The sequence below is a fragment of the Scyliorhinus canicula genome, chromosome 1 (genome assembly GCF_902713615.1).
Source record: "Scyliorhinus canicula chromosome 1, sScyCan1.1, whole genome shotgun sequence".
Lineage (NCBI taxonomy): Eukaryota > Metazoa > Chordata > Chondrichthyes > Carcharhiniformes > Scyliorhinidae > Scyliorhinus > Scyliorhinus canicula.
The window spans coordinates 155971184-155994411 of NC_052146.1; the positions used below are offsets into that span (position 1 = coordinate 155971184).

Genomic DNA, 23228 nt, shown 5'->3' on the forward strand with positions numbered 1-23228 from the left:
GCACAGAAACACAAAAATAGACCAGCCAGCCAAAGTGGTCTGTGCCAGTGCTCATGCTCCACGCCATGGACTGCCCACTCTTCTTCACCCTAATCCTATTAGCACATCGGTCCATTCCGTTCTCCCTTCAAAAGTGAATTTCATTGGTCTTAAAGTGCTCTGGGGTGACCTGGGCAGTGAAAAACATTATATACACTTTTATACATCCAGTCTTAGCTGAGGAAGATGTACAATGGCTTCTCTTCCCATTCCTTTACAATCCACCAAGGATCTATCGTGACAACACCCCCCCCCCCCCCCCCCAACTAATTCAAATTTACTTGCTGCCGCTCAGTGGCATCATCTGAAAGGATGGGTTAGGGGTCTACATGAATGCTGACCTCACCATCACCAGTCAACCTCTCCGCTGTCTCTTGTCAGGCTGCTGGTCTGTCTTCCAGTCCTGGATTAACTTAAATTTCCTCCAACTAAATATTGGGAAGAGCAAAGCCATGATCACAAATACCCCAAGGTTCCTAGTCACTGACTCCAGTCCTCCCCCCATCCGCTGTCTGAGACTGAACTACATCCTAATTGTCCCTGGGATAGCCATCTCATCACCAAGACCATCTGCTTTCTCCTTTCTCACAGCACCTGCCTCTACCCCTGTCTCAGCTCATTTGCTGCCAAAACCCTATTCTAATACTCCTACGGTGCAGACATGATGGGCCAAATGAACCACTTCTGCACTGTAGGGATTCTATGGACAGGAGGTATTTTTTTTATTATTCTTTCATGGGACATCGCGGGCTGTGCCAGCATTTATTACCCATCCCTAATTGCCCTTAAGGGGACAGTTAAGAGTCAACCACATTGTACTCAGTGGGCGCGATTCTCCGCCCCCCACGCCGGGTGGGAGAATAGCAGGAGGGCCTCCCGACATTTTTCACGCCCTCCCACTATTCTTCCCCCCCACCCCCCCTCGCCCGACCCACGTCACGAATCGCCGCTCGCTGTTTTTTACGATGGGCCAAGCGGCCGGGCCTTTACACCCGTTTTATCACGGCAGCAAACACACCTGCTCGCTGCCATCATAAAAACGGGCGCTGGATGCACGTTTGGGCATCCAGAGGCCCGTTTGGGGCGGGAGCACCACCGTTGTGCTCGGGAGGGGACAGGCCCGTGATCGCACTATTTCCCCTCCGCCGCCCGACAAGATCAAGCCGCCACATCTTGTCGGGCGGCGGTGGAGAAATGCGGAACCGCGCATGCTCGGGTTCCGTCAATGGCGTGATGACGTCACCCGCGCATGCGCTGGTTGGAGCCGGCCGCCGTCATCTTGGCGCGCGGCCTTAATGACGGTCGTTAATGCCGCGACGCCGTGATTCCCGGGGTCCCGCTCCTAGCCCCGATTGGGGGGGGGGGGGGGAGAATCGGGTCCCGGGAACGGGCATGAAGGCTGCCGTGAAACACGGCCGGTTTCACGGCAGCCTTTACGACTCTCCGCATTTGCGGAGAATCTCGCCCAGTGTACTCGAACAGGCACCGGAATGTGGCGACTAGAGGATTTTCACAGTAACTTCATTGCAGTGTTAATGTAAGCCTACTTGTGACACTAATAAAGATCATTATTGTTATATTGCTGTGGGTCTGGAGTCACATGTAGGCCAGGTAAGGATGGCACATTTCCTTCTCTAAATGGCATTAGTGAACAAATGGGTTTTTATAACAATCGACAATGGTTTCATGGTCATCATTAGATGATTTAATTCCAGATTTTCATTCAATTCAAATTTGCAATGGTGGGATTTGAACCTGGGTCCCCAGAAGCATTACTCAGGACCTCTAGTTAACTAGCCCTGCGACAATACCACTACTCCACCACCTCCCGCATGCAAGTTGGGATGCCTTTACTCATGTTATTGTAGGTACCATCGTTATAAAACGTATTGATATGTACATTCTTGATTTAATATTTACTTGTGACTACAAATCCTCTATGACATAGTCCAGCCTACTGACATTCCTCTTCCACCTTCATAAACCTGAACTCATTCAAAACTCCACTGCCTGAATTTGTACAGTTGTGACTTGGAAGGAAAATGACTTGTCCTGACTTAGACCTCTTCCACCAACCTGCAGTTGCCAATTAAGGGATGTCAACTTCCATTCCTCACTCTATTTCGCTCCTCTAACCAGTATCCTAGGGCTTTGGTTCCTCACTGAGAACTCCTCCATGTTTTCTCTGGTGCTTTGTCATCTGGTAGCCAAAGTGGAGCAAGTAAAGCTGTGTTTGCAAAGATCTGTGGAGCAGTGGGGCAGCCCAGGATGTGCAGAGGCGCCCCATGCTGGGGTAGGTTTTCTTGTCGATGTGCCAAGAATTCTCCCTGCGCTTTAGATACTTCTATGTTTTAGATTCTGAAACCATTCTCTAAAAGCCAACTCTGACCCCTCCGACCTTACAAACTACTTCCCCATCATCAACCTTCCTTTCCTATCCAAAGTCCTTGAATTTGTTGTTGTATGTTCTTAGGTACCCCAAATCTGTGCCCCTCTTTCCGGGAACCCCATGGATGAACCGTTACAGTCCTGCACATTCCACAGACTCGGGACCGTTCTTACCATAGTCACAAATGTATTCAATGCATTTGTGACACAGGTAAACTACCCCTCCTTACCCTTCTCAATCTGTCTGCATGGTTGACCATGCTATTCTCCTCCAAGGCCTCACCATTGTCATCCAGCTGGGCTCCGGTGACAATGTTCCGATTTACCGCATCAGTGATGGAGAATCACCTGCAATGGCATCTCTTCTAGCACCCTCACCATTAACTCTGGTGGATCCCCAAGGATCTATCCTTGGCCCCTCTACCGTGTCTACTTACTTCCCCTCAATGGTATCATCCAAAAGGATAGCCTCAGTTTCCACATGAAGGAGGCACGATGGCATAGTGGTTAGCACTGTTGCCTCACAACATCCAGAGACCCGTGTTCAATTCCAGCCTTGGGTGACTGTGTGGAGTTTGCACTTTCTCCCCATGTCTGTGTGGGTTTCTTCCGGGTGCTCCAGTTTCCTCCCAAAGTCCAAAGATGTGTAGATTAAGTGGATTGGCCATGCTAAATTGCCCTTAGTGTCCAAAAGTTAGGTCGGGTTACTGGGTTATGGGGATAGGGTGGAGGCCTGGCTTAGGTAGGGTGCTCTTTCCAAGGGTCAGTGTAGACTCGATGGGCCAAATGGCCTCCTACTCTGTAAATTCTATGATAAAATTCTATGAAACCCAGCTCCATCACTACCATTTCTTTTGACTCCTCCTCAGTCTCTAAAGTGTCAGAATGTCCGCCGTAGACTGCTGGATGAGCAGAAATTTCCCCCGATCAAATATTTGAAAGACTGTAGCCATTGTTTTTGATCCCTGCTGCAAACTCTACTCCCTTGCTTCCAACACCATTGTCCAGTTGGAAGGCTGTAACTACTGGAGTAGTGCAAGGATCAGTTCTTGGGCCTCAGATTTTGACAATCTCTATTGACGTGTTAGGTGGAGTGACCGAGAGTAATGTATCTAGGTTTGCTGATGATTAAAAAGCCAGATGGGAGCGTAAGACGTGAGAAGGACACAAAGAGGTTGCAAAGAGATTTGGTCAGATTAAGGGAGTGGGGAACAAGGTGGCAGATAGAGAATAATGTGGTAATGTGGGGAAGTGTAAGGTGATTCACTTTGTGGTAATAGAAAAGCAGAATATTTTTAAAGGTGCAACATTTTTAAATGTTGACGTTCAGAGGAATGTGGATATTCTCGTACAAGGAACACAGGAAGTTAACGTTCGGATACAGAAAGAATCAGGAAGGCAAATGATAAGGTGACCTTTATTGTAAGGAGATTGGAGTACAAGAATGAGGAAGTTTGATGACAATAATATGGAGTTTTGGTCAGACCACATTTGCAGTACTGTGCAGTTTTAGTCACCATATCTAAGGACAGATATCAGGGGGATATTATGGTTCCACCGGCAGTGAGACAGTGAACTCCCGCTGTGGGTTTCCTGGGGGGGGGGGGGGGGGGGGGGGGGGGGCGGGAACGACCGGAGGATCCCGCCACCAACCGATGATGGGCCACCTCCCACCGTCGGACGAGAAACACGCCATGCGGGGCACACGGAAAATGCCCCCATATATGCCTCGAAGGCAGTACAGCAAAGGCTCACTAGATTGGCTTTTCGAATGAGGGGACTTTCCTATGATGAGAGGGTGAGCTAAATTAGACTTTTACTCTCCGCAGTTTCGAAGGATAATGTACAAAGTGATCTAATTGAAAAATATAAGATTCTGAAAGGGTTTGATGGGTAGACACTGAGTAGTTTCCCCTGGCTGGGGAATCTCAAACATCGAGGCAGTTTTAGAATAAGGGGCTGATCCTTTCATAGAATACCTATAGTGCAGGAGGAGGCCATTCAGCCCAACGTGTCTGCACCGACCCTCCGAAAGAAAACCCTACCTAGACACCTGCCCTATCTCGGCAACCTCATTAAACCTGCACATCTTTGGATACTAAAGGACAATTTAGAATGGCCAATCCACCTAACCTGCATGTCTTTGGACTATGGGAGGAAACCGGAGCACCCAGAGGAAACCCATGCAGACAGGAGGAGAACATGCAAGCTCCCCTCAGACAGTGACCCAAGGCCGGAATTGAACCTAGGTCCCTGGCGCTGTGAAACAGCAGTGCTAACCACTGTGCCAACGTGCTGCACTCCCAAAGATCCATCTTCATTTTCAAGCAGTTCAAGTGGTTTCTTCAATAGTTGGTCAGTGATATTGAGCGCCCTTTCAATATGGCACCTGGACACGAGGGCGGACCAAGTGCCTTTCAGGCCTACCCACCCACACCCCCTCAATGAATACGGCATGAAACACTCTGGTGCAGAATTAATGAGGTTGGGGCTGGAAGATTCGGCATGTTTCCCACCAGCCTCCACAGCTGGAAACACTTCACGTTCCTGTGATAACATACGACATAATAGACCACTGAATTAAAGCCAGAGAACATGGAGTCGGGAAACAAGGAGCAGAATGGATAGCGAGTTCCATAGGACAACACAAATTAGGAACAGGAGTAGGCCACTCGGCCCCTCAAGCCTGCTCCGCCATTGTACAAGATCATGGCTGATCTAATTTTAATCTCAACTTCACATTCCTACCTATCCCAAATAGCCTTTCTCCAGCGTTGCTTATCAAGAATCTATCTACTTCAACCTTAAAGATATTCAAAGACTCTGCCTCAACCACCTATTGAGGAAGAGAATTCCAAAGCTTCACTATGCTCTTGGGAAAGAAAAATCCTCACCTTCGTTTTAAATGGCACCTGGACACGTCGGCGGATCCTCTGTCCTGCTGCACCCATTTTCAGGCGCGCTGTGCCCCCGCCAGTCAATAGCCTTGACTATTCTAAGCCTGATTTCCACACTTTGGAAGGTTGAGGTCTATCCAAACCTCTGCTCCCTGTTCACCCATAACCCCTGTGCCCTCTGACCTACACTGGCTCCTCGTCAAGTGCCCCCTCAATTTTAAAATTCTCATTCTAGTTTTCAAATCCGTCCATGATGCCCCCACATATTTCTGTCACCTCCTCCAGCCCCAAAACTCTCTACATTCATTTAATTCTGACTTTTTGAGCAACCCTGATTTCAATCACTCCAACATGGGAGGCTGTCTCCTCAGCTTCCAAGCCCCTCAGCATTGGAACCTCCTCCCTAAACATTTTCACCTCTCTAACGCGCTCTTCCCCTTTAAAACACTTGTTAAAACCTTCGTCTTTGATGAAGATTTTGTTCTTCTGCTCTAATATCTTCATATGTGCTTCAGTGTCAAATTTGTTGTGGGGATGTTTTATTACATGCAAGGTGCGATATAAATATAATTTGTTATTAATCAAACAATAGAGTTTGCAGTAAATGGCCCCCATGAAACATGAGGCACGGTAACACTGTCAGTACAAATGGAAACATTGCACGTTCTGTTTGCGAGTTTGTCACATTCAATGTTCCCTTTCAAGCATTTACAGGGGAAATTCATACCACTTCCTGCCCTTCTGAAGTTAAAGATGAAGACAAACTGAAAAGGTTGCTGTAGCTGGTTCATACTGCCATTGATGGAAACGTCTAAAGGAAGATCAGATAGATTCAAAAAGATATGAATAATAAGATTGAAGTGCTATTTAAACGTATGCAGTGCACTGAGAGTGAGTTGGTAACTACTCAAACCCCAGCCACTCACATCTGCTGTAAAGTTGTTTAAATAAGGAATACCAGTCGTGCGCACAGAGTATGTACAGATGGAGAATGAACACATGTGAAAAATGATAGAGGAAGGCACAGAGAGTGCCAAATTACTGCTGAGCCTCTTTGTGAGGGACAAAAGAAATGTCCTTCATAGGTTCAGCAGATAAAGAGCAGATTTAGAGGCATAGGAGAAAGAGAGAAGGAAAGAGAGAGAGAGCGAGATGAGAGAAAGGGGAGAGAGAAAGAAAGAAAGAAGAGAGAGAGACGAGAGAAAGAAAGAAAGGAACAGAGAGAGAACAAAACAAAGGAAGAGACAAGGAATGAGCTTACATTTATCGAGCACCCTGCATGACCCTCAGGACATCCCAAAATGCTTTACAGCTAATTAAGTACTTTTGAAGTGAAGTCACTGTTGTAACATAGGAAATGTGACAGTTAATTGGTGCACAGAAAGCTCCCACAAACAGCAATTTTATAAAGGTCAGATCAGCTTTTAGTGATGTCGGTTGAGGGATAGATGATGAGAACTCCCCTGCTCTTGTTCAATAGTTCCGTGGGACTTCCGAAATCCACCTGCGGAATGGTGAGACAGGGTCTTGTGGTGAATGTATAAATACTGTTAATTCACCAGTATACTGTATTACGTTATACTATGTTATTAACCCGGTGGGCTCCATCTATGGGCCATTGTGTGGCTTCACCCACAGGGGGAGATGTGGAGCATGTACGGGCTCCGCCCATGGCTCCGCCCTTTAGAGGAAGTATAAGAGCAGCAGACCTGTGGGACCGCCTTCAGTATTGTACCGGTCGCAGGCAGGCAAAGTTGTAAGCTGATTAAAACCACTATTTACTTCGACTCGAGTCTCCGAGTGAATTGATGGTTGCCTCAATTTAATCAGCTTAAAGAACTACTATGGAGTCAGCCCTCAAACCTGACAGACTGGAGCTCGATCCACAGGCCGCGGAGGTGGAATAAATTTTTTCACATTGGCTTCAGTGTTTCAAAGCCTACCTAGCCGCGTCGTTGACTTCATCCGTCATGGACGAACAGAAATTGAGTCTTCTCCACGCACAGGTGAGCCATCGCATTTCTGTCCAACTCGACGAAGCCACCTCCTATACTGAGGCCCTCGCGATACTCGAACGCATCTATGTGCGGCCTGGGAACGAGGTCTACGCGCGACATATCTTCACTCATCGCCGCCAGGGCCCCGGGGAGTCGCTAGATGACTATCTGTGCGACCTCAAAGCCCTCGCTGGAGGTCGCTTTTCAGAGTCTCACTGCGTTCCCAGCCGATCACGCGACTCCCTCGTGGGCTCCCGACCAGAGACTACCCCAGGCCTGCGCCGAGCAGCCGTCCGCCCACCACGGGGGGATATCCTGCCATTTTTGCGGCCAGCCTCAACACCCCCGGCAACACTGCCCGGCCCGCAACACGAACTGCAGCAGCTGCGGGTGAAAAGGACACTTCGCAAAGGTCTGCCTGGCCAAGCCTGAACACTCGAACTCGAACGCACAAACTCGATCCACCAACTCTCAGACCCGCAGACCCCGTAATGTGGCAGCGTGTCTGCCGACCCCGACTCTGCACCACACGTGCGACTCACGGGTGCCGCCATCTTGGCCATCCTTCCCCACACGGCCAGCCACGTGCGATCCATGGGGGCTGCCACCTTGGGCGCCATCTCCTTCGCCGCCCACCACGTGCGATCAACGGGGCCGCCATCTTGGCCATCACCCACTACGCCGCTTGACACATATGACCTGCACGGACAGTTATCGCAGGCCCGCCCCAGCACCGCCGACCACGCAGCCGACTACCCTCAACTCAGCGCAGTCACCTTGGACCAGTCAAGACTCGAGCACCTCAAGAACTCCATGATGGCCGTCCGGGTTAACGGATACGAGACACCTTGCCTGTTCGACTCCGTGAGCACCGAGAGCTTTGTCCACCCGGATCTGGGGAACTACCGCAGGGGCCTCGCTTCCATCCTGGCTGAGGACACCAGGCCCTGTCCTCCTTTGGAAACACGTTCGGACCCATAAGACTGACCCCCTGGTAGAGAGGACCCAGCTCCTGCACTCAAACCCACACTATGCATACGTCGAACACCCCGACGGCCGACAGGAAACTGTCTCCCTCCGAGACCTGGCGCCCGCAGGCTCCTCCACCACTACCACTAATGTACCCCCCACACTATACCCCACCCAACCCCACTTGTTCTGCGCCCCCGCACCCATTTGGTTTCCGCACTCCCTTCCACCCGGCACACCAGTCCGCAGGGACGAAGCTCCGGAAGAACTGCTCCCGGAGTCCACCCCCGGGCCGGCACTGGACCCACAGCCACCCAAAACGGCTGCAACACCAGTGCTTCGTCGGTCGCAACGTATGATCCGGGCGCCGGACCAACTGAATTTGTGAACCCTTCACCCCCGTCGGAATTAATTTTCTTTAACAGGGGGTGAATGTGGTGAATGTATAAATACTGTTAATTCACCAGTATATTGTGTTGCATTATACCATGCTATTATCCCTGTGGGCTCCATCTATGGGCCACTGTGTGGCTTCACCTACAGGGGGAGATGTGGAGAATGTACGGGCTCCGCCCATGGCTCCGCTCCTTATAGGTAGTATAAGAGCAGCAGACCTGCGGGACCACCTTCAGTATTGTACCGGTCGCAAGCAGGCAAAGTTATAAGCTGATTAAAACCACTGTTTACTTCGACTCGAGTCTCCGAGTGAATTGATGGTCGCATCAGGTCTCATTTTGACAACGACTGTGCAGTACTCCCTCAGTCTGGCACTTTTTAGTTAATTCTCTGGCACTTTTGACTCAGAGATGGGAGCCCCTGAGCAACAGCTAACTCAATGTGTGAAACAGGAAAGTGCATCCTGGCCGACCAACCCTTGTTTATCTTTTGTTCTCATTTAACTTTCAAAACTTCCAGGGTGGCAACTTTAACGAGTGGAGTGCCACAGGGATCAGTGCTGGGGCCTCAACTGTTTATAACTTATACCAATTACTTGGATGAAGGGACAGGCAGCATGGTGGCTAAATTTCCTGATCGCACCAAGATAGGGAGAAAAGTAAGTTGTCTGGGCAGCACGGTGGCACAGTGGGTTAGCCCTGCAGCCTCATGGCGCCAAGCTCCCAGGTTCGATCCCGGCTCTGGGTCACTGTCCGTGTGGAGTTTGCACATTCTCCCCGTGTTTGCGTGGGTTTTGTCCCCACAACCCAAAAGATGTGCAGGCTAGGTGGATTGGCCACGCTAAATTGCCCCTTAATTGGAAAAATGAATTGGGCACTCTAAATTTATTTAAAAAAAGAAAGTGTTAATAGTCATAGAGTCATAGAATTTACAGTGCAGAAGGAGGCCACTTGGCCCATCGAGTCCGCACCGGCCCCTGGAAAGAGCACCCCACCCAAGCCCACACCTCCACCCTATCCCCGCAACCCTGTGACCCCACCTAACCCCTCTTTGGACACTAAGGGCAATTTAGCATGGTCAATCCACCTAACCTGCACATCTTTGGACTGTGGGAGGAAACCGGAGCACCCGGTGGAAACCCACGCAGACACGGAGAGAAGGTACAAGACTCCACACAGTCAGTGACCCAACTCGGGAATCGAACGTGGGTCCCTGGAGCTGTGAAGCAACAGTGCTAACCACTGTTAATAATGTTGATAGATTGTGAGTGGACAAAAATGTGGTAGATAGAGTATAATGCTGGAAAATGAGAAATTGTCCACTTTGGCAGGAAGAATAGAAATGCAGCATATTTTATAAATGGAGAGAGATTGCAGTGTACAGAGGGATCTAGGTGTCCAGGTATGTGAATTACAAAAGGTTAGTATGCAGGTACCACAAGCGATTGAAATGGCAATTGGAATATCATCATTTATTGCAAGGGGAATGGAATATAAAAGTAGGGAAGCTTTACTGCAGCTGTACTGGGCCTTGGTGAGACCACATCTGGAGTACTGAGCAATTTTGGTCTCCTTATTTGAAAAAGGATCTAATTGCATCAGAAGCATCTCAGAGAAGATTCACTCGACTGAGTCCTGGGATGAAGGGTTTATCTTATTAAGAAATGTTGAACAAGTTGGGCCTGTACCCATTGGAGCTTAGAAGAATCAACGGTGATCATATTGAAACACATGGGCTTGAATTTCACGGATTCCCACCTTCTGGAGAGTCAGTGGGGAACACATCCCCATCAACTCCAATGCCCTGCAGCCATTTTACGCTCTAATGAGAAGTTTGTGGATTGGCCATGCTAAATTTCCCCTCGTGTCCAAAAGGTTAGGTGGGGTTATGGGAATAGGACAGGGGAGTGGACCTAGGTAGAGTGCTCTTTCAGAGGGTCGGGTGCATACTCGATGGGCTGAATGGCCTCCTTCTGCATTGTCGGGATTCTATGGTTCTAATTCTAAGTGGCTGCAGGTGGGGCTTCTGCCCCTCACTCTGGTGGAAGTCCCACCTTAGGGAGCTGCCGGTCAAGCTGATTGCTCTCTAGTCCTTGCGCCGATAGCGGTGCAGTGGACAGAAGAGGAAGTGCAGGAGGACATTAGAGCCTATGTCTGGGCACCAGAGGCCCAGGTAAGTTCAAGGGACCCCAGGGAGTTAGGGTAGGGAATGGGTTGATTGGGATCATGGAAGGGAGATCCTGAAGGGGATGGTGAGGAGGGCGATCTGGAGGCCACCAGACCTTAAGGGGGGAGCGGGTGACAATCCATATAAAACCGCAAAGTGTTTTACTGTGAGGAGTTTATTTTAACTGAGTCTCTGGAAAGGCGCCAGGGTTTAGAGTGCTTAATGATGAGGACAGTTTGTATAAACTTGTCATGTATTCCCTTGAGTTTGGAAGATTGAGGGGTGATACTACAAAGTTGTTTAAAATATTAAAAGGATTCGATGAGTTAGATTTGGAGAAACAAATTAGAGCCTGGGTTGTTCAGGAATGAACAATTCTTCATATCAGAAGTAAAAATCTGGAACTCTCTCCCCAGTGATTGTGGATGCTGGGATACAACTGGAGCTTTTGAGACTGAGTTCAATAGATTTTTTTGTTGGCTAACATATCAAGGGTTATGGAGCAAATTTGGGTAAATGGAGTTAAGGTACACTCGAACATTTGAATTAGGAGGAATAGACCACTTGGCCCTTCGAGCCTGCTCCACCATTCAGTAAGATCGTGACTGATCTGATTGTAACTTCAACCCCACATTCCTGCCTCACCCCGATAACCTTTCACACCCTTGTTATTAAAGAATCGAGCTCGCCCTGCCTTAAAAACTGTCAAAGACTGTGCTTCCTCTGGGCTGGACTCTCCCAAAATGGGACTATGTCCCCCACACCGGCATCAGAACGCTGGAGTTTTACTCTGGAGGTTCCTGCAAAAAAGATCAGCTAATTAATAATAATCGCTTATTGTCACAAGTAGGCTTCAACGAAGTTACTGTGAAAAGCCTCTGGTCACCACATTCAGGTGTCTGTTCGGGGAGGCTGGTACAGGAATTGAACCCACGCTGCTGCCTTGTTCTGCATTACAAGCCAGCTGTTTAGCCCACTGTGCCAATGCCCTACAGGGGGCTAGCAGGGACTCGGAGTACTTCACGCAGCTTTAGCTGTGGATACGGGCCCCTGCACTTCTGGTTTTGAGTCCATGCATGCACACAGCGGCGGCCTCCAGCGGCCGCGCTGAGCACCATGGCGTACTAGGACCGCAGAGGCAGACACAAAACTTTGACCCCCCCCCCCCCCCGATCGGCCGCACGCCCGAGGATCTGACCGCACGGATCTCAACCCCGGCCGCATATAAGGCCCCCCCCCCCCCCCCCCCCAAGTTTCCGATCCCCTGCCCCTCGCCAGGGCGGCCGCAGACTGAGTCCGCAGCTGCCACACGAGCATACTGACAGTTAGTTCCACGCCGTTGTGAACTCGGCCGGTCGGGAGCAGAGGATCGCTGGGCGGGTCTCTGTCAATGGGCCCCCAACCGCGCGGTGTACTCCGCGATCACTCCAATTCCCGAGGAATCGCCGGACCGGCGCCGGGCCCGATTTCGATGCGAAATTGGATTCTCCGCCCCCGCTCCGAGCGCAATTTCTGCACGGGGCTGCGGAGAATCCTGCCCTCTGCCTTTTGAGAAAGAGAGTCCCAGAGACTCATAACCTCCTTAGAGAAAAAATCTCTTCATCTCTATCTTAAAAGAGTGATGTGTGGGCTAGCCATGATTTAATTGAATGCTGAAGCAGGCTTGGGAGTCTGAAGGTAATATTCCTGCACCTATTTGTTCTGATATTTGGGCATCAAACTTTGTGTTAGTCTGCACCCTTTCCATGGATGGGCGTGTCGTATCCTGGGCCCAGCTGGAGCCGACAGGATCAGGACCTGGTTTTCCCAGAAGCCCTGGGAGAAGACACACTCCCCCACTGAAGGGTGCAGAGCGATCTAGGACTTCTGGTAAAACGCCGTCTCAGAACCGACCAGCACTCACTCGGATGAGTAGCCTTGGCTAGGGCTTTGCTGTACAATGTTATAAACCTACTGTTTACCCTGCACCTCGGTGTGAACTCCTTCCTTGTGGCGGTCACAATAGGGTGTGTGGCATTTGTGCACAGGAATGTCGCATGAATTATGTGAAGTATGAACTTCACCGACTGGAAGTTCTAATCTGAAATTTCACAGTCCTCACAGCTGATTGGTGTGACCAGGTTAAGATTGCAGAATGCAGCTGGGTCTGAATTTCAGGCTGACACAAAACCCCAGCACTGGGCCTTCAAGCAAGAACATTTAAAAGCCTGTGAGAATATTTTGAGCAAGGAGTTGATCAAATATACTTTACAAAAGATAGAGATCACAAAAGAAGCACACCTGGGAAAGTGTGTAAGGGGCTGGTTTAGCACAGTGTGGTTTAAACCACACCGTGATGTGAGAAGGTATTTGATCCAGAGCCAGGATCAGTCTCGAGATGAATAAGAGATGTTGGCTAAGATCATGCGTCAGATCAAGCCCAAGATGAGGTGCAATGCTTTTTCTTGTCAGCTTGGATCTTGTATGTCTCGCTTGTGGAGACCATGAATTGGATTCAATTTGAATTTGAATTGGTTTTTGGAGTGAGCAATTAAATGGATGAAGGGCTCACCCTGTCCACTCTGCTCATTGGCTTTGTAGCTTTAAAAATCAAATAAATTTTTTAAATAAAGGGATGCGTAAGTTGCACTCTGCGGTGCTTCAATTCAATTGTGATATGTGTAATATTCACTGTATACATTCAATGGGAGTTGTATGGAAGCACCTCAAGGTGCAGCTTGATCTATGTGGAAAACTTAAATATCTTTGCATCATTTGTAATGACCATTTTGAAATGTCTGTAATGTTTCTTTGACTGTATTGAAGCACCTCAGAGGGCGACATGATGTATATAGAGAACCTGAATATTATCGCACTTTGATGGCCATTTTGAAATGTTTGTGATGTTCTTTCAGATATTTAACGAAGAAAGTATTTTAGGGAGAAAAAATGTGTACAGACCAAGATGGAGTCAGCTCCATACTGTAAATACGGTACAAGTCATATGTTGTTAATAAAGACTTGCTGTTAACATACTCAAGACTATGAAGCCTACTTTGTAGCGTCTGAAGCATGATGCTTCATGTAACCTGACCCATTCATCAAGAAGGAAGTCCCCACAGGGTCCCCATCACAGTATTTCATTTATATTGGAATGACTTCAAGGGTCTTTGTGCCTCTGTTAATTCACCCAGAATGGTTGCTGAAAGCAGTCAGCACAATCAGGACTGGTTAGGAATAGAAAGAGCTTGAATTTCTGTAGTGCCCTTTATATCCTCGGTAAGAAGTCTTACAACACCAGGTTAAAGTCCAACAGGTTTGTTTCAAACACGAGCTTTCGGAGCACGGCTCCTTCTTCAGGTGAATAAGAGATAAGGTGAATAAGTGAATAAGAGAAACATTACAAACATTGTCACCTGAAGAAGGAGCCGTGCTCCGAAAGCTCGTGTTTGAAACAAACCTGTTGGACTTTAACCTGGTGTTGTAAGACTTCTTACTGTGCTCACCCCAGTCCAACGCCGGCATCTCCACATCATGGCTTTATATCCTCAAGATGGTACAAACTCAAAAAGCACATTTGAAGGAAAATCACTGTAAATGTACGAGGACATGGAGCAGGCAATTTGCATACAGCACGTTCCCACAAACAGCAAATATCTGTTTGAGTTCAGAGATCAATATTGACCAGGGGAAACCCCTCCTCCCCTCCAAATAGTTCCAGGGAGTATCGTATATCCATTTGAAATGGCAGAAAGGGTGTCTGTTTTAAAGACAGTGTCTTGACTGAATGTCTCATTCGAAGGCAGCGGGACTTTCTGGCCCCTCTGGTGGCAGATGTGACTCATCATTGGCCACCGGTGGGATCTTCCAGTCTAGATGATGTCTACGGCATTTTGCATGGCTCGCTTGTCCCGTCTCCGGGGAATACCCCATGGACGGTCACCCTCACCAGCAATGGAAAATCCTGCTGGTAGGAAAAGCTAGAAGATTCTGTCCAATGATTCTGGGGCCCAAAAGTGTTAAATTATCAAGACAAATTGCATATAGATAGTGTTGTATTCTCTTGAATGTGGAAGATTAAGGGGTAATCAATCTGAGATGTTAGAATGATTCAAGGGTTTAAGAGGGTAGAGGGAGGGAAATTACATCTTCCAGTGAGGTGTCCAGAACAAGGAAGCCTAACCTTAAAATTAGTGCTCTGCTTTTCAGAGGTGATGGTCGGAAACACTTCCCAGGAAACACTGAGAACATTTAGAACTGTTTTCCCCTCTTAGCTGGTTAGCCTGGGGGAAGAATTGAACATTTCAAGACTGAGATCGATGGATGTTTGTTAGGGAACTGGACATTAAGGGTTATTCAGGTCGATGGATAAAGATGGGTGGCACAGTGGTTAGCACTGCCAGGGATTCAGGTTTGATTCTGGCTTTGGGTGACTGTCTGTGTGGAGTCTGCACGTTCTCCCCGTGTCTGCACGGGTTCCCTCTGAATGCTCTGGTTTCCTCCCACAGTCCAATGATTTGCAGGTTAGGTGAATAGGCCATGATAGGTGGGGTTAACCTTTAGTCAAAGGTTAGGTGGGGTTACGGGAATAGGGCGGGGGCATGGGCCTAGGTGGGGTGCTTCTTGATGGGTTGGTGCAGATCTGATGGGCCAAATGGCCGCCTTCTCCATGGTAGGAATTCTGCTAGGGTTCCCAGGTGATGCTGGCAGGGATACTGCCAGAGTGCCAGGCTGGTAGACTGCCAATGTGCCCAGGTGCCAGGTTACCTCTGCTGAGGTTTGAAGACAGTATGCCCTGCCATTATGAGATGGCTTGAAAGGGGGTTCAAGGACCCCCTCACTCGTCAGTGCAGGAAGTGAGGTAAGTGCAGCCTTGGTCGGGGCTCCACGCATAAGACCCCCAAAAAAGTCCCATTTGATAGCGGGGTCATTCTCGGCGTGGCGGGCTCCAACAAACTCCTTCCTAATCGCACCCAAAAACTGGACTCTTTTTCATTAAATCACATGCTATGTGAAGCACCTTGTGACATGTACTAATTCAAGATATTGTACAAAAGATACAGCAATATAAAAGCACCTTAAAAGCACCAGACTGATTGGAACACTTTAAACCTCTCAACAATCTTTAACTATGGCCCAAAGTGAGTCTTGGTGAAGCAGGCTAAAGGAATCCAGGCAGAAAGGTACGTGTAGATTCAAGTCTCTACTTTATTGCTTCAGTTGCTTCCTATTCCAAAAGAAAGTGTCACACGACAACAGCCTTTGCTGTCAAGTTCACCACACCCAACCTCAAATATCTTGCACAAAATCTACTGGCATGTTGGGATCTGGTAAATGGTATTAAATATGCAGATAATACACTCATCCAAGATCCTGCCTGTCTGATCAGGTTTATGTTGAGGATTCCTTTGTACTGTCTGAAGCGCCCATCCTTCCTCCCTCAACCAATAAGACCGAGAAATGTAGAAACTGGTACTTCTTCCTGAACCTGGGACATTGTTGTTCTGAAAATGGCAGCAGTATTTACTCATGGAACAACAATCACTTCACTTTAGTCTATGTGGTATACTTTAAGCTGTTTTTGTGGTGTTTACGTGCGCTCTCTTTCTCGCTTTTGTTTATATTAATTTTAGGGTTGTGGGTATCATTGGCAAGGTTGTCGTTTATTACCCATCCCTAGTTGCCCTGAGTAGGTAGTGCAGGGCCTTCCACCTGAGCCATCACAGTTTGCTTGAAATAACTGAGTGGCTTTCTGGGCAGCTAAGAGTGAATTAGATTGCTGTGGGGCAGGAAGCAAGGGTAACGATGATAGGTTTCCTTCTGAAAGGATATCAGTGATGGAATTGAAGGTGAATTATTGACCTGTTTAGGAGAGAGTGGGGATAACAGGTAGGTACTCTAATTAACAGGATGGTGTCCCACAGCGATCTGTGTTGAGGCCTCATCCAAATATATATATACACTCATCTTACAATAGCCAAAAAGAACATGTGGTCCAATTACGGGTGCCAGCTTTAATTGCCATATATGTGGCATTTCCAGCACAAATATGCACAAAAGGTTAACAGCAATTAGAATATAGAGTAACTTGTAATTTAGCCCAACTCAGTGTACAGACAATACAGGACAGGAGAAAGATTTAAATCACAGGAGTAGGTTCCATAAACTGGATGGAATTCTCTTGAATGTTGAACAGTGAGAGTGTGAACTCAAATTGGCAGCATGCAGTACGCCCCAGGATTCTGTGCTGGGGCCTCAACCTTTCACCGTGTTTATAAGAGGCTTAGGGAGGGGAACAGAGAGACATATTTTATGTTTGCTCATGTTTCTAAGTATGGAAAATATAGGACCGGAAACTGGAAAAGGACATTGACAGATCGGTTGAGTGGGAAAATTTGTGACAGATGGAGATTAATGTGGAAAAGTGGAAAGTCATCACACTTATACATAAGAAAGATCATGCGTTTCCTATGATAAAAAGTTAGGAAACGTGGATGAGCAGAGAGATTTGAGGGGTGGGGGAGGGAATCACAATAAATCTTCTGGACAAAAAAGGCTGATGGAATGTCCATAGAAGTCCATAGAATCCCTTCAGTGCGGAAAGAGGCCATTTGGCCCATTAGGTCTGCACTGACCCTTGGAACGAGCACTCTACCTAGGCCCACTCCCTGTTCCCGTAACCCCAACTAACATGCACATCTTTGGACACTAAGGGTCAATTTATCCTGGCCAATCCACCTAACCTACATACCTTTGGACTGTGGCGGGAAACCGGAGCATCCGGAGGAACCCCACGCAGATACGGGAGAAAGTGTAAACTCCACATTGTCACCCAAGGCCTGAATTCAATCCGGGTCCTGGTGCTGTGAGGCAACAGTGCTAACCACTGTGCCACCATGTGAGCCTTATTTTAAAAGGTTTGAAATGCAAATGTTGTAACTGGGGCAGCACAGTGGCATGGTAGTTAGCACTGCTGTCTCACAGCGCCAGGGACCTGTGTTCAATTCCGGCCTTGGTTCCCTGTCTGTATGGAGCTTGCACGCACTCCCCCTGTCTGCGTGGGATTCCTCCAGATATTCCAGTTTCCTCCCACAGTCCAAAGATGTGCAGACTAGGTGGATTGGCCACTCTTTTGAGGTCCACCAACAAAATAGAAGAAAGGAAACAAACTTAGGGACAAAACAAAAAGGGCTGCTCCTGTTCGGGGCACTGCCCGAACGTAACAAAGATCAACAGAAACTTAAAAACATCAAGTGAGAGTGCAATTAAAGGGGTCAATAAAACACCCCAAACCCTGCAGTGCCCACTGGGCACGGAAGGCTTCAATGGTGCCTGTGGACACCACATGCTCCCTTTCTAGGAACATCCGGTCATGAATATAGCCGTGGAAGAGGGGCAGACAGTCTGGCCGGATGACCTTCTCGGTCACTCGCTGCCTGGACCTAGAAATGGTGAGCTTCACCAGGTGTAGGAACAGGTTCACAAGGAGGTCCTCCGCCTTCTCCGCCCCTCTCCGCACAGGGTGCCCGTAGATTAGGGGCGTGGGGCTGAAGTGCAAACAAAACTCCAGCAAAAGATTTTGCTGAGAACTAAAAAGGGAGTGCAGGCTGTAACACGTAACATAGACGTGGTCCACGGACTCCACAAGGCCGCAAAAATGGCAGGCTTCTTGGGTGTCCGTGAACCGGTGGCAAATGGTAATTGTACGGCACTGCTACACCACTGGTCCCCAAGATTGAGGCGGAGGACTCCTCCATAGAGGAATCTCCAGTGGGGACCTCCGCCAGCAGATGGCAACAGGCACGCAAAGGTGTGTCCAGGCAACGGGCTAGGGTGAGGAGGTGACGGGTGTGCAGCAGTTGCCCAAACAGGAAACCCCTCCGTGCAGCATGAAAAGGCAGGGAGGGCATTTCCGCGAGGCAGCTGGGAATGTGGGGCACCAGCCATCAAGGGAGGCGTCGAGGCCTAGGACAAATAAGAATTCCGTCCGGGCAGGGGTTTGCCCAGATGGGATACCACCGCACACCTGCACGTCCTCCAGACCGCGAGTGCCATTGGGTCCAAGCACGACTGTTTTGTAGTCACGGATGGTCGTGAGCCAGACGTCCACCACCGCATGTTGTGCTAACTCGTTGGGTGTCATCCAGCCCACTCGTCCACCACCCAGCACAACCCCAATCCTGGTCAGCCTGGACGCCACAGCTCACTCCTCTGCCAGCCACTCAAAATGGTATTAGTGGAGATGCGGGTTCCTGAGCAGCGACTCCCTGACGACAGCCACCACTCCTGACGAGCAGGGAGCTGCGACGTCAGGCGACCATGTTCCAGACATTGAGCAGGTCCTGGTAAAAGATGGGCAGTGCCTGCAGAGGGTAACGAAGACCCTGCAGATCTATAAACAGGAGCTGCATGTCATAATTCAGGCAGTGCACTTGGCGGAAAAATGCGTCGCCATGGCTCAACGTAAAGGGATCACTGCAGGATCTGAAAGCAGAAGGTCGAAGGCACACCAGCGCCTGGCCGCCCTCCCTAAGCGGGAGACACACAACCTCAGCAGCAACCCAGTGCAGTCTCTTGTCTGGGACTCTACAAGCATTCTCTGGAGCTTGTGACACAGTCAAGGGGAGGGGTCAAAGTGACCAGCCGGTACCACAACATGGAGGCTATGTGGTTTATGATGAGAACTCGGCCCCTGTAAGACAGCACTCGGAGCAGTCCTGTCCAGCGTCTCAAGCGAGCGGTGACCTTGGTCTCCAGCTCCTGCCAGTTAGCCGGCCAGGATTCCTCAGCCGGGCAAAGGTGGACTCCCAGTAGAGGATGCTGGCCCTGCTCCAGTTTAAAGGCCTGAGCTCCTCTGGGAGGGGGTCCATCTGCCACAGACCAATGAAGAGTCCGGAACACTTGGCCCAGTTGATCCTGGCAGAGGACGCTGTGAAGTACAAAGCCTGGCACTCTCGCATCTTCTGCAGGTCAGAACGGTCGGTGAACATGAGGAGCACGTCATTAGCGTAAGCCGAAAGGACCACCCCAATGCCCGGTCTGCGCAGAGCCAGTCCTGACAACCTCCTCCGCAGGAGGCGCAGGAAAGGCTCCACGTAAATAGAATAGAATTGGCCAGACAAGGGGCAGCCGGAACACACACCTCTCCCAAAGTGAAGAGGCTCCGTCAGGGACCCGTTAACCTTAACGATACACCATACGGCAGTATACAGAAGTCGAATCCGGACGATGAAATGTGTTCCGAGCCCGAATACTTGCAGAGTTCCAAATATATTCATGAACCACCCTGTTGAATGCCTTCTCCTGATTGAGGGACAGACCGTCTGAGAATGATGGACCAGGTCCCGGACCAGATGGATGTTGTAGTGGATTGTGTGGCCCGGGACCGTGTAGGGCTGATCAGGGTGGATCATGTGGTCCAGCGCGGTGCCAAGATGCAAACACATCGTCTTGGTGAAGATCTGATAATCTGAGCTGAGGAGGGAGACTGGACGCCAGTTTTTAAGGTGGCGGAGATCCCCTTCTCTTTGGCAGCAGGGTAATGGTGGCCCTGCGGCATGAGAGGGGCATCTCCACGTTCGCGATACTTTCCCCCAAGACCCCCGCATAGTCGCTCCCCAGGACGTCCCAGAATGCCCTGAAGATCTCCACAGTCAGTCCATCCAGCCCTGGCATTTTGCCCCTGGAGAGCGCCGGTCAGCTCCCCCAGGCTTATAGGGGTATCAAGCTTCCCGGTGCCCTCTGGGAGGTCCCCTCACAAAACTCTGCAAGCACCCTCGCTGGACAGATCCGGGGAGAAAAGGGCACTGTAGACGTTTGAAATTTGGACCCTAACCTCCTCCGGATCCGAGACAAGGGACCTGTCGCCGGCCAGCAGCGTCACCTCATTTCCAGCGAGTAGAGGGGGAAGCCGCGGTCCATGTCTGTGAGATTTTGGATCCGCGACCCGGGACCCAACACGTTGCAGGTCCCGCAGTTCGCCCTTCTGTACACCAGCCGCAGGGCCAGGTCCTCATCGGGCTGACCGAGGCATGACTGCAGTGTCCTACACGGTCTTCTCCAACTCCTCAACCCTGGATACTCCTTTTTTAAAATAAATTTAGAGTACCCAATTAATTTTTTCCAATGAAGGGGCAATTTAGCATGGCCAATGCACCTAATCTGCTCATCTTTGGGTTGTGGGGGCGAAACCCACGCAGACACGGGGAGAATGTGCAAACTCCACACAGACAGTGACCCAGAGCTGGAATCGAACCTTGGACCTCGGCGTCATGAGGCAGCAGGGCTAACCCACTGCGCCACCCTGGATACTCCTGACAGAAGGTACGCACATGAGTCTTGCCCACGTCCACTTTCTACCATAGCTTCAAGGAGGGGAAGCCTCACCGCTTCCTTTCCCGTTTCTTCTCCAGCCGGTCCAGAAGTGACACAACGAGCCCAGGAACCACCCGTCCTCCAGCAGCAGGATGTTAATGTGCCAGTACGCGGACCACGACTGAGCACAAGACAGGGCGAGCCCCACCCACACCTGACGGTGGTCCGAACACGGCACCTGCTGTAGAGAGGACGTCGTCAGCACTTAGGGCAGGTACACCCTGGAAATATAGAGGCGGTCGATTCTGGACACTCCAACCCCAGGCCTCATAAAGGTGAAGATGCTGGAATCAGGATGGAGAGTCCACCAGAGGTCCACCAAGTCAAAGAACCCGACCAGATTCCTTAACTTCACCACCACGCGAGAGCTGCGCTGGATATCAAGGCGGTCCTTTGTCCCGAGGGCGCAATTAAAATCCCCCCCAGGACGATGCAGTCGCCCGCGGCGATGGTGCCAAGATGAATGGACACTTGTTCGAAGAAAGACGTCTGCTGCTGGCCAGCCTGGGGATCGTAGACATTCACAAAGTGAAGTACCTCGACCCCCTCGCGGACCGTCAGGTGCAGCAATCGGCCTGGCACTGGCTTCTTGACCCCCAAGATATCCGGCTAAAAATGTGGGGCCAACAAGATAGCCACCCTGCCTAAACGTGAGGTTAGGTGACTCATGTAGACAACCCCCCCCCCCCCCCCCCCCTCGTCCAGGAACCATGTGTCTTTGATCCGGGAGTAACTCCCGGAAAAGCTCTGGAATGGAGATTGAGTTGCCCGGGATCGGAGGCTGGGACGAAGGGGGAGGGCCGTCCATGCCATCACCGCCCAATGGCCCTGAGGTCAGGGAGCTGCCACAGCCCTCCGGCATTGTGAAAATGATCGCCTCCGGGGTGCAAAATCGCGCCGGGTGGAATGACCCCTCTTGGGGGGAGGGGGCGGGGGGGGGGGGGGTGGGGGGGTGTGTGTTTCACTCACTCCCGTCCCCGAGGCGTGCTATAGGGTCAAAATATGCTTTGATTTCTCCGTTTTCTTCCGGGGTCACAGTGTAATGTCAAGGGGCAGGGGTCGGGGCATTGCTCTCTGCACCGTGGGGGTCATGATGTTTTTCTCCACCCCCCACTCCAAGGAGTGCACCGCTTACGCGGGGTGACCTGCGCCGAGAAAACCTCCATCCTCGCATCGCCCCCCCCCATCCCTTGACACTTTGGCCCCCGAGTTGTGTCTTGGTCAGTCTATGCGCTGGTTCGAGGTCACACGCATCACTGCTGCTCCCCTTGTTGACCCACGCTGTCGCGATGCCGGGCCCAGTACCCGACGCCGAGGCATCAATGGACCCCTGATGAGATGGAGAGTCCGCGGGGTAAGATTTTTCAGTAGCCCAGTGCCGAAGCTCCAAGGTGCAGAGTTCTCTAGGCCACCAGGGTTGGGGGGTGTCTGGGGCCGATCCCCGTCTCACCTTCTTACAGGCCTTGCAGCCTTGTAGATGTCCTCCCTCCTCCACGCTGCCAGCCAAGTGATTGGTTGGCACCGATGTGGCGTCCTCTCTTGGGGTGGGATGGTGGGAGATGGGCAGCGGTGTCAGCTGCAGCCGCCTTGGTGTCTGTGGTAGCCTTGGAGGCAGGGAAGTTTTTCCTCATATGCCCCACCTTCTTGCAGGCATGGCACCGCACGTCGTCCACAGACCAAAAACTGCTGCAGGCCTCCCCTTGATGGGAGACCTCGAAACCCCCCTCTAATACATCCTCCCTGGCCCGGTGGATGAAAGCCTGGTGTCAGAAGATGAAGATGTGCCTGAGGGGGGCACCCTTCAGACCGGGAGGGAGTGGCGTCACCTTGAAACGTACCTCCCCCAATAGTTGGAGGTGAGGGGGGAGGAGCTCGGTAGGGAGGGAAGGCGGGACATTGGACAATATGACCATCTTGACAGTGGCCTCAAGTGGATCCATCGCCACGAAGGTCCCGCCCACCGCGAGCCCCTTTTCAAGGGCGAGGTGGACCGTCACCTCAGCCCTCAGGAAAAACACGACTT

The 23228-nt window shown here is 50.3% G+C and overlaps 1 protein-coding gene across 3 annotated transcripts in view; it reads right to left on the reverse strand.

Moving 5' to 3' along the window:
* sh3d21 (SH3 domain containing 21) overlaps positions 1–23228 on the reverse strand; it is a 145249-nt gene that overhangs the window by 95160 nt on the left and 26861 nt on the right. The gene's annotated exons all lie outside the window — the stretch shown is intronic.